Source organism: Tursiops truncatus, chromosome 3, assembly GCF_011762595.2.
Source record: "Tursiops truncatus isolate mTurTru1 chromosome 3, mTurTru1.mat.Y, whole genome shotgun sequence".
In the NCBI taxonomy this organism is placed as follows: domain Eukaryota; kingdom Metazoa; phylum Chordata; class Mammalia; order Artiodactyla; family Delphinidae; genus Tursiops; species Tursiops truncatus.
Genome location: NC_047036.1, coordinates 150,124,274 through 150,137,532, shown reverse-complemented (window position 1 = coordinate 150,137,532; position 13,259 = coordinate 150,124,274). Strand labels below are relative to the sequence as shown.

The 13,259-nt window shown below is 46.2% G+C and overlaps 1 long non-coding RNA gene across 1 annotated transcript; it reads right to left on the bottom strand.

Moving 5' to 3' along the window:
* Window positions 1-9,686: 9,686 nt before the first annotated feature.
* LOC117311933 (uncharacterized) lies at window positions 9,687-11,471 on the bottom strand. Its single transcript, XR_004526136.2, has 3 exons — window positions 11,374-11,471; window positions 10,082-10,288; window positions 9,687-9,931 (listed from the first exon to the last, which is right to left on the bottom strand). It is a non-coding gene; the product is annotated as an uncharacterized lncRNA (long non-coding RNA).
* Between the last annotated feature and the right edge of the window lie 1,788 nt (window positions 11,472-13,259).

The following is a 13,259-nucleotide window of genomic DNA, read 5'->3' as shown; positions in this document are numbered from 1 at the left end:
TCCTAGTTCTTGATATGAAAAATGATTTGATTGAAACCTAGACATTTTGGGTATTATGTTACGAGACTCTGCATCTTATTTAAGCCTTCTATTTTAGCTGGCTTTTTTTGAAACTTCTCTGGCAAGGGAAGGTGGGTGCTATTCTGTTGTTGCCAGATGGGGACGGAAGTCCAGATTTCCCATCTGGCCCCCTTTGATACCCAAGGTGGTGGGAACTCCTCATTACTGCTGGCTGGGTGTAGGAGTTCCAGCTCCCCATGTGGCCTCCACTGACACCTCCCTGGTTGGGTGGGGTAGGAGTGCCTTATTACTGCTCCCAGTGTGGCCTCCATGACACCATGGGTGGAGGATGGGCTCATTTCTGCTCTCTGCTTGGTTTTATTAGACATCAACTGGGGTTGATGGGGTGGGGGATTGGGGCACATTCTTAGAGCCTGATGAGGAAGTAGTTCTAGGCTCCCTGACTGGTCTTTGCTGGTACGGGTGAGGGTGGGACGATGGTTTTTCTGGAATAGAGTGGTTATTGTCTAAAAGTTTTGTGTCTTTCTTGGTTGTCCCTTTCCCAGTCCACTGGCTAGTGAAAGCAGGCTTTTGTTGAGAGTTTTTGTCTATGCCTCTTGGCATTTCTTGGTTGCTGGCTTCTTCGGCTCTAATTCTGGGATGAATGAGGCAAACAACAGCAACAACAAAACCCAAAACCAAAACAAAACAAAGCAAAAAACCCCAGGGAACTCATCATTGTGTTGTTCCTTGGATTCTGAGATCCCCAGCCATTTGCCTTCTCTCATCTTTCGGAGTCTTTTAATATTTGTTTTATATATTCCATCCAGGGTTTTTAGATGTACTTAGCAGGAGGAATAGGGAAAGCACATCTACTCCATCTTCCTGGAAGCGGGAGTCCTCTTTTGTTGATTTATTTCTTAACATTCCTCTTTATACAGACATAAGGATTTTGTGTGTGTGTGTGTGTGTGTGTGTGTGTGGGTGGGTGGGTAGCTACTAAGGAGTGAAATTGCTTGGTCAGGGGTTGTGTGTGTTTTAAGTTTAGAATTATCCTCTAAGATGCTGTGTTCATTCACATTCCCACTAGCAGGGTATGCGGGTACCCCTTTCCTCCCATACTCTTGCAATATTCACCATTGTCAAACTTTAGAAATTTTACCAACTTGGGTGAAAAAATAACATCTCACTACTTTACTCTGCAATTTCTTTGATTACTAGGGAGGGTAAATATCCTTTTCCTAGACTTATTGACTGATTACATGGATTTTACATTCTAAGAAGGGAGAGAGACAAAAAGCAAGCAAGCAGAGTAGCCAGGTAATTTCAGAGAGTGATAAGTATTACAAAGAAAATAAAACAGGGTAGTGGATAAGAGTATAGGAGGTTCAAGAAATTTGGGCCTCTCAAGGAGAAAGATGTGACCATGAGAGGTAGTAACATGGTGCTTAGACGGGGCTGCATACTGGAGGGAGTCTCTCATAGCAGGAGTCTATCCAGAGGCTTATGGCAAGGAGGCCACATCCAGAAGGGGACTCCTGGGGGCGCCAGAGATGAGGTTTTATGTCTAGGTGGTGTCACTCAGCATCATGGTGGGGAACCCCTGGGTCAGAGGCCTCTGAAGAGCTATAGTAGCTTAGGGTATTTTGTTTGTGTTTTGTTTTTGGCCGCACCATGCTGACATGCGGGATCTCAGTTCCCCAACCAGGGATGGAACCCGCGCCCCCTTCTGTGGAAGCGTGGAGTTTTAACCACTGGACCGCCAGGGAAGTCCCAGCAGCTTTTGTCTTAATAAACACAAGCTCTGTCTTATCAATGGCCAGCAGATGTTGGGTGTAGTTTTGTGGATTATGCAAAGCAGGAAGGCTCTAAATGACTAAAAATCTGCTTGTTGGTATTTAAAAATAAGTAGATGTATAAAAATTTGAATTTGGTGGCCTTTCAAGCTGACAGGGGTCTCGAAGAAATAACGTAGGGGCCAGTATACAGTAGCCATCTTTGGCTCATTTAAATAGCACAGAGTTATGGGGGTCAGAGGACTACTTTAGACGGGGCAGTCAGGGGAAGCTTTTCTGAAGAGGGGACATTTGAGCTGACACCTGAGGAATGAGAAGGAGGCAGCTGTAAGAAGATACAAAGGCCTTGGAAGTAGGAAAACGCTTAGCATCTGTGTTCAGAAGACAGGACAAAGCCAGAGGGTCTGGAGCTGCGTGAACAAAGATGGGCCCATGATCAATGAGTTGAGGTGGGAGGACAGAACAGGGGATAGGAGACGCTGGTATGAGTGGATAAGGATAAGTAGTGGATTTCTATTTTAAGCCTAGTACAAAGCCTTTGGAGGACTTTGATTAATATTTTAAACATTCTGGTTTATATTTGGAAAAAAAATCAGGCCGTCATGTGGAGGGAGGAAGGTTGGGGGGTGGGGGGCAAGGGCAGCAGGGAGACCAACGAGGAAGCTCTAGACAATAGAAGGTGGCAGCTTGAATTGGGAGGTGGTGTGGAAATGGAGCGAAGTGAGTGGATGTCGGGGGGCAGGATGAAGCCAGAAGCCTTGGTGATAGGTGGATAGGGAGATGTGAGGAATGGAGATAACCAAGGATGATTGGGGGTGGGGGGATAGGGTTCCATTCCCTGAGATGGAGTAGTCCAGGAGAGGAGCGAGTTTGGAGGAAATCAAGAGTTGTCGGTATGACTTTCATCCTCCTTGCTGTGTAGTTGCTGGAGGGCAAGATGATTCTTAACTGGGCTGTCGGCTCTATAGATGACCTATTTTTGTGTGTGGATTTAACTGGGGCCTCCTCCCTGTGTGCAGAAAACTCCAGAGGACTCTGTGTAGCCAACCAAGAAAATGAGATACCAGACTGTAAACTGTTATTTAATCAAGGAGCAAAAAAGAAATTCTGAATTAGCCTCTGGTGACTGCCTATGAATTACAGTTCCATTTAAATGGCTTCTTCCTAAATGCAGGGTGGTGGAGGGGCAGGTGGGATGGGGGAGAGAGAAGGCAGTGGCAAGTGTCTCGCACCATGCAGGGCATCCCCTCATCTGCCTCCTCCCAGCAAGCCCATCATGTTTGTTCTGTCGTCCCCATCTTACAGGTGGAAAATCTGAGTCTCGGATGGGGAAGTGACTTGTCCAGGGTCTCATAGCCTATAAGCAGCAGAACCAGATCAGAATCCTGCTGTCTGGTCTCCAGAGTCTCTTGCTTTATTTTGCTGTCCCTATCATGTACCCACCATTCTATATTCCTCATTTTCTTTAAATTGTCTTAAATTAGAATCCAAACCCCCAACCCATTTGACAGACCAGAGGGTCCGTGTCAGCCATTAGGGGAGCAGCCTGCCCCTGGTTTAAGGCAAAGGCCATACATTCTTAGACCTTGCCAAAGCTTCCAAGTGGTATCCTCTGTCACTGGGCATCAGCAGTGCCCATCAGTCACCATGGCGGTGTTCCCAGTCCCGGCTCCAGTAGAACTGGTGGTTCTGTGGTTTCTATGCTGCCCTTGGGACTCAAGGAGCTTTGTCAAGGTGGGACCCTGTCCAGGCTGGGGAAGCGTCTCCCACTCCTCTCTTGCCAACTTCAATAAAATTCTCCCTTCTCTTCACTGAAGACCTAAGCAGCCTTGCCTTCCTGCCCTGCCTTGGCCTCCCTGTGTGTCAAGGAGCACAAAATCACCAACTTGTTTGAGATGCAGGAAGAGAAAAACCACAGTAAGCGAAAAGCTCAAATGATTGTTTCCGTCAATTATCCTGGAACACTTCTTTTCACCTCCCTTGGGCTGGGTCCTGGGTGGAGCACATTGAAACATGTCAGAACAGCCCACAGTGATAGCAGACTAGGAGGCATATTTTTATTTTTTAACATTTTATCATGGACATTTCAAACTTATACAGGAGTAAAGAAATAGTGTAATGAACACTTATGTATCCATCACACCAGTTTCAACAGCTCCTGGCCATTCTTGTTTAGATTAAACAAGAGGTATAGATTGTACCTCTACCCATGCTCTCTCTTCCATGTGATCTTGAAGCAAATCCCAGACATTGTATCATTTCACCTAATATTTTATTTCATGTCTTTAAGAGGTAATTGTATATATTTATAATTTTTATACTAAAGTATAATTGATTTACAATATTATATTAGTTTTAGGTGTATAAAATAAGTAAGCAACAAGGCCAGATGGTTTTAAGGAAGAAAAACTTTCCAGCTGAAAACTTGTGCTTATATGAAAATGGAAGACCATGATCCCCAGTGAGGGATGAGAGATTCTAAGATCTTCCTGATCCTTCCACTGTGCAGGTCAATCAAGTCCTGTCCCCTCACTGTTTCCCTTTCCTCATCAGCAAAATGCAAATGAGAGTCCCCACTTTACAGATGAGAAAACTGAGGCCCAGAGAGGAAATAGGATTTTTCCAAAGTTATCAGATTTTAGAGAACTTGGGCTAGCTAGAGACAAGGGGTCACTTAAGCAGGCTAATACTTTCGGTTCCTTCAAATTAGTATTTTCTAAATACTTGGTCAACATTTATTTTGAGGTGAGGCTGGGAGCTGCACAGAGAAGGATGAAGACAGGGGACCCTGGTGGTTGCCTCAGCCTGTCCTTCACTCTAGCAATTCCATTCTGGTTCCAACTTGCATAACCCACCCAGCAGAACCAAAATCCTGCAGTTACCCTGCCCACTCTCCTTTGAAGGCAGTTTAGCAACCATCTGTTATTCAGTTTGCCCTGGGGTCTCACTCCTGCCCCAGCTTCTTCAACGATTCCTTCCAATCCCACAGGGTTTTCTCACTGAGATGAGTAGCGGTGACACAAATGACAGAAAACCCAACTCAATTGTCTCAGCAAAAGGGGAAATGTATTGGTCGATATAAGTCCAATAGAGTCTCCTTCAGGATTGGTTGGATCCAGGGGAAATCTGTCATCCTCTCCTTTCTGGCTTGTTTTCCCTGATGTTGGCTCCCTTCTCAGGCAGGATCTGCCCTCTGGTGCAGCACAGTGGCCTACTTCTGGCTTATGTCATGTCCTTTCATCAGCCCAGCAGAAAGGAGAGATTCTCTTTCCTGACTCTCATTGGCTCATTTTGGGTCATGTGCCTATGCCTGAGTCAATCACCATGGCCTGGAGTTGAGATATCCTTGTTGGATTAGATCCAGATCATCTGGCAGTGGGTCAGCCTCTCCCAAACCCCAGTGGAGTGAGACTAGAGGAGTTTTGGTTCCCAGGGGAATCAGTAGTTGACTGAGGAAGAAGGATGGATGCCAAGCAGCAAGTAATGGATTTCCACTCTCCAGTTATATTTCTAGGGATATTAAATGTCTCTTCGTTGAGCCGTGGGCAACCACCAGCTGCTCTGTCCTTTACTGCAACATCAGTTGTGTCAGAGCTGTAATTAGAGGCCGGGACTCCCAGCTCTCAGACCATGCTCTTCATGTCATTTCCCTCCCACTTTCTGCAGGTGTGTTCAGCAGGCAAATCCCCCCTGGGCATCCCTGGACAGTGCCACCTGGGGCAGGCCTGTCTCTCATCTTGGCCCAAAGCAAGTCTCAGCCTCTTAGTTCGAGAATCAGGGAGTTGTTTCCTATTGGCCTTGCCATCTGATTTGCTATGACCTTGAGCACGCTCTTCACATCTTTGAGCCTCAGTGGTATATTTTAAAACACCTGTAAAATGGAGCTAATGGTGATACTCACCTCCCAGGGCTGTGAGAGGCCAAAATGAACCTGTGATTTGTAAATGAGTGTAAAAATGGAACGAATAATACGAACCATTACTATTGCTACCTGCTTCTTCCTCTGGGGAAATATTTTTTTCTTCAGCCTACCCCTTTTTCCTCTGTTCCCCCCAGGGAAGCAGCAATTTGCTCATGGCTTTGACTGAGATGAGTTTTGATGGCTTGGAAGCTCTCAGAGCCGCCCACTCTTCCTCCTCCCATCCTGCTGAGCTGACAATTTCGTATGACATCAATTCCTCTGACAGCCGTGTAAACAGATGGTGGTCCCCGCTGCCCGGGGTGCTGGGGAGCGATACCATGGTAACCTGCTAAACTGTGACAGGTGCCAGGACGGTGGGAAATCCAGGACCTTCAGACACACATGCACGTGGCTCCAGCAGCAGACCACAGGTTGTGGGTATATCTCAGACACAGCGAGTCAGGGCTGGCCCATGTGGCAGCAAGGTCATGGGCTCAAGTGCGGACCTTGCCCCTTCCTAGCCATATGATCATGGCTGAATTGCTTCCTCTCTCCTGGCCCATGTGGGACAATTAGCCTCATCTCAGAGTAGCAAGTGTATGGATCTGAATGTGCCTAACTCTGGGATGGGTACATTGCTGGTGCCCAAAAAACGTTTGTTGAATGAATAAACAAATGGGTGAAAGAGTCCCAGAGGATCAACTCCCTAGAAGCTGGTTGGAAAACGGCGCCCCTTGCAGGTCCTGGTTGGAAGAGGGCAAAGTGTGTGACTATCTGGGATCTGGCCACCCCAGCTCCTTCTCTGAATGGTTGGGACCCAGTGCTTTGCAAGTGGTGGGAGCTCCATTCCCAAGTGCCCCCAGGGCAGGGAGGGTAAGTTAGCGCTCCCAGCTGGCACACTGGCGAGTGGGCCTGAGAGGGTCTGAGTTTATGGATTCCTAGCTTCTCGTAACTCTGCCTAATTGCCTCAGTTTCCCAAATTGTCCTCTCATCCCTGCTGGGCTTGGAGCTCTGCTTTAAACTGTGGGCTATTCCAAGCTCAGAGAGGGGCAGTGACTTGACTAAGGCTGCACAGCTAGCCATACAAATCAGCAGAGCCTGGGGAGCCTCTCTCATTCTGCAGCCAGGCTTTGTGTGGAAAGGTCCTCCCCAGCCTCCCATCAGCCCTATGAGCCCTGTTCTATCACATGGCTGCCCCAGACCATCCCCCTCCCCTCGTCTTTCTCATTGTCCTCCTCTTGTTCCACATGCCTCGTGGCTGGGGTTGCCCCCTGTCTGAAAGGTAGGTATCAAAATGAAGCAGAGCTCAAGCTCCCAGTCAGGCTCACTCTGCCACTGACCAGCTAGATGTGGCCTTGGGTAAGTGACTTCAACTTTGGAAGTCAGTTCCTTCATATGTCAATGGAGAAAGATGATTTACTAGATGGATTAAATTAGGTAATATCTGCAAAATGCATGGAAGAGTGCCTGGCATGTAGCAAATTTTCAATAAATAGTAGTGATTTTCGATATTATGAAGACAAGATCTCTCTTCCCTGTGGAAAGGCTGCTTTCCACCAATGGGACTGACTTCAAGCAGGATGAAGAGTGGCAGAAGCACAGGTGTGGGAGACAGCAGGATGTGGGTCAAGCTGTGTAACCTTGGACAAGCATTTACCTTCTCTGAGCTTCTGTAAAATGGGGCCAATGATTCCCACCTACAGAGTTGCTGGGATTGGCTGGGTACCTGGAGCAGAGCCTGGCAGAGCAGGTGCTCAGTACATGCTAACACAATGCTGATTGTGATACATTCTCCTGGAACAAGGGTTATTTTGATGTCACTGAGTGCCGAGATCATCCAAGGCTGGGATTCTTCATACTGCGTTCCTGGAAGGTGGCAGCATGACCTCTGCTTGCCTACCTCTAGTGACAGGCAACTCATTCCCGTCTAGTTGGACAGTTCTGCTAGAAGCTGAACTTCTATGGAGTTCAAATCTGCCTTTGTGTGGGCTTCCTCTCTGCTGTCTCTAGTTCTGCCCTTGGGGCCACCAAGACCAGCTTTCCCTCCACTCTCTTGGGGCTCAGCAGCCTGTTCCTCTGAGCCAACAAGAACCAGAACGGAGGAGATGCCCAAGCAGATGCCCCACGGCATCCCCTTCTCTTCCCTTCCCCACCCCCCGAAAAGCTTTCTGACCTTGTTGGCCAGGCTGGAAGGTTTGAGAGCTGGCAGGCAAGTATGGGAGATTGTCCTTGGGCACGCTAAATGGGCTGAATCCCAGGGTGGCCCCGTGGTGGAGAACCAAACACGGCAGGGCCCAGGATGGAGGCCAGAGTGTGTGCTGCCGTCTCACGGGCCCAGGTTTGAGTCCAGCTCCCTTAGTTACGACTGGGTTGGCGGGTGTGTGACAACAATTCCTGCCTCATAGGGTTTTCCTAAGAATTAAATGGTTAGAGATATCTTAATGTCTAACATGGTTTTCGGAATCTGCTAATAATCATTTTTTTGGACCCCTAATCAGTGAATGGGTTAATCTGCTCCAGAGAAAAGCTTCAAATGAGCCAAGCTTTTAAACATTCATTACTCTTTCAGCTTCAAAGTATTAAAAAAAAAATTATTTTATGCTTCTTTTAAAATTCATCAGCTTGGGGCAAGCTGGCTGCCTTAATAACAGCACTAAGGAAATGTTGATAAAGTTGTGCCAGTAACAGTCCTCCAGGAGGGAGGTTGCATCCAAACAGTCTCTGGAGCCTTCCAGTTTTCCCTGTAGGTCTTCAAGTGAGGCTGGACACCTCTAGACCCTCTTGCATGGCTGTGTTAGCCACCCTGATGTCATGTCACTCCCATCTTCCCTACAGGAGGCAGGGCAATTAAAAGGAAAGCAAGCTAAGACCTCAAAGAAAGGAGGAAGTATGTCATAACCCACCCTACTTGTGTTCCAGGCTTTGGTAAAATTCAAGGCTAGACTCTTTACTTTTCCCACTTTTGTTCTCATTTCCATCACACGTTATTACACTCACTCACAGGCATAATGGAAACAGAGACGGGGAGCACACAGATGGGAGAGGAAAGGACTTTCAATCCTTCCTTTTCATTCTGGTCCTGAACAAGTTATGGAATCCTGAACTTGCAAGAAAACTAAAAGATTCTTCAACTGAGCTGGCTGCCTGGGAGAGAGATGCGATGGTTTGAGTGTTTGTTTCCCCCGCCCCAAATCTGTATGTTTAATTCCCGATCCCCAAGGCGATAGAATTGGGAGGGGGAAGTGATTAGATCATGAAGGTGGAGTCCTCGTGATTGGGATCAATGCCCTTATAAAGGAAGCCCCAGAGCCCTCCCTAGCCCTGTCTGCCATGTGAAGACACAATGAGAAGTCTGTGACCTGGAAGAGGGCCCTCCCTTGACCATGCCAGCACCCTGATCTCAGACTTTCAGCCTCAAGAACTGTGAGAAATAAATTTCTGCTGTTTATAAGCTACTCAGTCTGTGGTATTTTGTTATAGCGATTTTCATGGACTAAGAAAACTGCAAGAAGGATCCCTGGAAGGATGTGGGCATCCAAGGCCCCTTGCACACTTCCTTCGTGGTGGAGCTCATTACCTTGCAGAAAGGCTCAGGAGAGGGGAAAGACCTCTGAAGCAAGAGTGAAGAAATATGAATTCTCGTCTTGCCTGCACTGCTGAGTGGCTACATTATTTGGACAAGGTGCTTCCTCTCTCTGGGTCTCCATTTCCTCACATGTCAAATCAGAGGTTTGGACTAGCTGACAGCAATAATAATCTAGGAGTCATCGCTGTTTGGGTGCTCTGTCTGCACTACATTCTGAGTTAAGTGTATGACATAAATGATCCATTTTCACTCTTCCAACAGCTCGACGTTTCTTTGGAGAAGCTGAGTGTCAATAAAGATCATATTAAATCTTAGGTCTTTTGTGTATCTGAAAATTATTCCAACAGTGCTTTTATATATCTGCAGACATCAGCCTCTTGATAAAGAACAAGGAATTTCCAATTAGATATGTATCAGGATTAGGTGTTACCGCATGTAACAGAAATCCCAAAAGTAACAGGGGCTTAAACACACAAGGGTTTACTTTACTGCAAGTAAAGTTAGAGTGCAGGGTTGGTATGGAAGCTCCAGACATTCACCAAGCACCCAGCTTCCTTCTATCTTTGTGCTCTGTGGTACAAAACTTCCATCCTCAAGGAGATCAGGTGATCCAAGAAGACTCCTGGAGCTCCAACCGTCGCAGTTCCCCTGGAGGCAGCAGGAAGAGGAAGAGAGAAAGGGCAGAAGAGAGTGTACTTTGGCTCAATCAGCTCCCTTGGGGCAGCCTTCCTGGAATGCTCAAAATTCACTTTCATTTTCACATCATCGGCCAGAACTTAGTCATGTGGTCCCACCTACCTGCATGGGGAGGGTAGGAAATGTAGTCTTTTAACTGGTCACGTTGCCACCCTGAATAAAACCTTTGCTTGTAAGGAAGAAGAGAGGAAGGGACACCGGCTGACAAATGGAAAGTCTCTGTTACAGATGCTTGTGTGCAAAGGACTGTCTGAATAATCACAGACCAAGTGGACCATTTGGTAGATGTATTGATGTAGCAGTTTGAACCTGGAACATAAAATACCAATGTTGTACCAGTTAGGAATCTTTTGGTTGGGAGAGAAACCCCATCTCCAACTGACTTATTAAACAAGGACATCTATAAGGCCACATATTTTACTTGCAGAGGTAGGGTTAGCTTCAGGGTTGGTTGGTTCAGCAACTCAACAACATCCTCAAGCCTGGGGTCTGTCCACCCATCTCTTCTCTTGTATAGGTGCTGGCTTTATCAGAGGCAGCTGGCTACAGTGGTTCCAGAGATCACATCGAGACCCAGTAATAGCCAAGCAAAGACGAGAGAACATCATTTCCAGTGACTTTCTCTTAGGAGCTACAAAATGTTCTCAAAGGCCTCTCATGGCTCATCTAAGCAATGATGACTTCTAGATTATTATTTTTATCCGTTAGTCCAACCCTCTGGAGAAATCACTGGCAAGGGGAAGGGGCAATTAAACCCTGTCTGGAGCTGGGGTCAGCTTTCTTGAAGCTCGTGGTTACTTGGGGGAGTAGTAGATTCCTTAACAAAATTGGGGTTCTGTACACAGGGGCCAAAGGAGGAAGCACGCTAGTAGGCAGCGAACAGTGTTCACTACAGTTTGGATACAGGTACTATCATCTCCATCTTGCAAAAATGGGATAGAGGCTCAGAAAGGTCAAGTAACTTGTTTGAAGTTAAACAGCCAATGAGCAGCAGAAATAGAGCCTGAATCAGGGAGGGTTGTCCCAGATTTAACATGCTTAGTATACTGCTCTGCAACCAGAGAATGCGGGGTGGGGGTGGGGGGGGTCCTCAGAAATCAACTGTATCCGTGCTTCCCAAACTTCAGCCATTTGTCCACCACCTCTGTGATGTTTTTCTCATATTTACTTATATCTGCACAATGATTTACTCAATATTTTTATTTAAATAATACCACCTTTATAATTTTTCTTCACGTAAACTCACAATTTTTACAACAATTGCATTTAAAAAGGAAACTAACACGCTGACATAAATAGAAAACTAGTACTGCTCGCTAGAAATAGAAAATAAATTAGAAAAAAGAAACACAGTTGAAAATCACACTCATATCTATTCTAGAGAGATGCCTTACCTGATAGAGATACTGAGCTCAAGGTCTGCTCTGTTTCTGTTATGAAGAATGACCAGGAGTGAGGAGAGCATTAAAGACTTAACCAGCACCAAGTTGAGGCTTCCTCCTTGATGAAATGACTTAAAGAGAACGGAAAACAGCAGTGCTTTCCTATGATGCAATTCAATGCCATGCGAGTCTCCTCCACATACTTGGGAAATCATCCCACATACCATTCTTTGAGAAACCTCAACTTAGATTGCAGCCTGATGGGTTAGCGACTGCCACGTTACACTCGACAACAAGATCTCAGGGGACATACAACAATAGCACTCATTCTCAGAGGTCTGTGGTTCAGCTGGTGCTCGGCCAATCCAGGCAGGAATTGATTAAGTGACTCTTCTGTCTAGCTGGGAACAGGGTTGGCAAAATTTTTCTGTTAACAAGTCAGAAAGTAAACATGTTAGACTTTGTGGACCACACAGTCTCCCTTGCAATGACTCAGCACTGCTGTAATGGTGTGAAAGCAGCACAGACACGACATAAATAAATATTCAGGAGTGTGTTTCAATAAAGTTTTATTTATGAACACAGACATTTGAATTTTACATAACTTTCACATGCCACATAATAGTATTCTTCTTTTGATTTTTTTCAACCATTGAAAAATGTAAAAACATCCTTAGCTCTAGGGCCAAATCAAAATAGGTGATGGACAGGATTTGACCTGAAGACCGTAGTTTGTTCACCCCTGGTCTAAAACAAAAGCTGTCACTGCTTCCGCCATGGCTGGCTTCCTGGGTGTATGACCTGTAAAACTGCACAGGGCCATGCACATAGAAATTATTGATCTTGAAATTATTTGCACTTTTTGAATAAGAGACCCTTCATTTTCATTTTACAGTGGGACCTGCAGAATTATGTAGCCAGTCGTGGCTCTGCTCACATGTGGGACATGGAGAACTATCCCCCAGCAGTGGCCTCACTGATGCAAACTCTCCTTGTGGTGATGGCAGAACTGCAAGAAGCTTAGTGGAAATGCCTGGGTCTGTTAATGTCTAAGCTTGGAACAGGCTCATTGTCACTTCTGTCCACATGTTTTGGCCAAAGCAAGTCGCATGGTCAAGCCCAAAATCAAAGAAAGGGGAGATACACCTTGTTCTTTTAATGAGAAGGACGAATCATATGAAAAAGAACTTGGATGCAAGAAGAATTGAAGAATTGGGGCCAATAATCTACCACCAATCCTAGATGAGTATGTTAATCATTCTGGTTGTTTGCACACTTCAGTATCAACGAACTCATTACCCAGTCCTTATGTCTATAAGTTTTATTAGTCCCCTGCTCCATCAGCCCAGGCAGAGGCAAGGACAAAAGATCTGTGTGTGTCCTGAGGTTGATTTCAGGGAGCAGCCATACACAAATAGACTTTCTTCCCTGTCTATGGGAGCAGGGAGACAAACAGCACAGACCTGATTCAATTTGTGTAGAAACAAGGGACTAGAACTCGCTGGCATTTTGAATGTATGAGCCAGCATGCCCATCTCCTCCCACAAGACTTAGCAAGCTCCCTTTCTTGGAAGGGTCCTCTTGGGGATCTCAGTACCTCGGATAGCACGCTTGTGCTGAAAAAAACTGGAGAAGAAAAATGACTGGCTCGCATTCTACTTGGGAAATTCTTTCTAGGTTTTAAACACGTTTGAATAAACCGAGTGAGTCCACAAATATATATCTGATTATACCACTCCCCTGCTTAGAGTCCTTTCCTGGTTCCCACTGCCCACGCTTGGCTTTACATCATGGCCCTCTGTGACCTGGCCACCACCCGCCTACACAACTGCATTTCCTTCCACAACCTACTGAGTGCGAACATCTGGACATACTGGCCATCTTCCACCTATAGGTCT